A 1,820-nucleotide genomic window follows, 5' to 3' on the forward strand; every position below is an offset into this window, starting at 1 on the left:
ACAATAACAGACACTATGTAACAGATTTATTTTTTTAAATTTCCTCGGATCGAATATATTTGTTATTATTTTTTTAGATGAATGAGTCTAAAACACCTTAAATATTTCCCTTATCTTTTTAAATAGTGAGGATATAGGCAAATTAAACCTCTGATCGGCCGCCATTTCGAAAATATTTCTGAGCATCAGGGATCATTCCGGGGTGACCTGTGGTGATAGTTTTCAAATTAAAAAAAATTGAAATCATTTTTTTTAATTTGAAAACTATCAACTCTATATTTTTCAACTCTATATATTTCAGGTGCTTTTTAAATATTGCTTCATTTAACTAACTTAAAGTTTCCTCTTCCCGTTTTAAGCTAATATTTCAAAAGCTATATAGAACAGTCGCTACTGGAGGTCTTAGTGGGGCGGGTCCGGCGGAAAAGGATTGTCTTTTTTGTATTATGATTTCCTCTTGTGAGATTGTGGCATCGACCAACCTACTCGCTATAATTGTTTGCTTAAAAAGTGAGATAAGTAAGGCTTATAAGATAAGTACATGTTATGCATTGCACCCTGTAAATTTAATTGGAGTCATATGATTACCACTGTTGAAATAAGCCCATTAAGTGTGAGCCTTCGGAACGATCATATTAAAATCCATGCCATTTTTATCCCTTGGGCCCACCGGTGACGAGACCCACAGGCCCCAATATTGTCATCTTTTAAGTCATATAAAATAATGATTTCAACCAGCATGTTGTTAATTTCTCTTAGTAACCCGAAATATTCTAATCTGGTGTCCTCATTTCATTAAAGACGACTCTTAGTGTGATGGAACCTTCCGAATCATTTATTTATTCATAAAATATCCCCTTAACATAATATGACTTATCATATTAGTACAAGAGCCGGGAAGAAAAAAAGGAAGTTATCTCACCCCAATTTTTTATTACTTCAATAAAAACTATGTATAATTACTAGTCGAAATTGATGAGTCTGCCAAGTATAGGTAAGGGGATTAAAAAATGGCGGCTGTTTCAAAACTTTAAAAAAAACATTGATTTTTCATTCTGAGCCCTATATCTTAAAAACTACCAACATCACTAGAAAATCTAAGAGAACATTATTTAAAGAAGAGTAAATTTACTGAAATATGAGCCCTAAAAGAGGTATTTACGTCCAATAGTTCTCGAGATATAGCTTTTTAAAAAGCAAAATTTCTTAAAAATCTAATGAAAGATTAGTAGTTAGTTAATTTATTTTGAGAAATCTATATCTCAGGAACTATGTGACGTACAGATGTTTATCAGCACTTAAATTAAAGCTAGTTTAATGGACTATAAAGAAGTTTATGACCTTTACTTTCGTAGGAATAGTAGTTTTCATGATATTTGCTAAAATAAATTGATTTATAGTTGTTCGGACAATAAATTTGATCTATGAAAAAATTTATTTCGGAAACCATTGGACGTACTGATGTCTGCCAGTGCTCAAATTAAAGCTAGTTAAATTTACTACAAAATAGTTAATTATGTTCATCTTTGTAGGAGCAGTAGTTTTTATGATATTTGACAAAATAAACACACAAAATGTTAATTTCTAGTTGTTCGTATAAAATGTTGGATATTAGAAAAAATATATCTCTAGATCCATAAGATGCACATATGTTTGGCAACACTCCAAATAAAGGAAATTTAGCTTACTATAAAGGCAGATATAAAAAGTTTTTTAAGTGCGTTGCAGGAACAAATTCTAAGCGTTACATACAAAGCGTCAAAAGTTTCACAAAACGGCTTAATCATTTAGGTATGATACAGAGTAGATATATATATATC

Source organism: Halyomorpha halys, unplaced genomic scaffold, assembly GCF_000696795.3.
Source record: "Halyomorpha halys isolate HHAL.00 unplaced genomic scaffold, Hhal_1.1 Scaffold321.1, whole genome shotgun sequence".
NCBI classification, from domain to species: domain Eukaryota; kingdom Metazoa; phylum Arthropoda; class Insecta; order Hemiptera; family Pentatomidae; genus Halyomorpha; species Halyomorpha halys.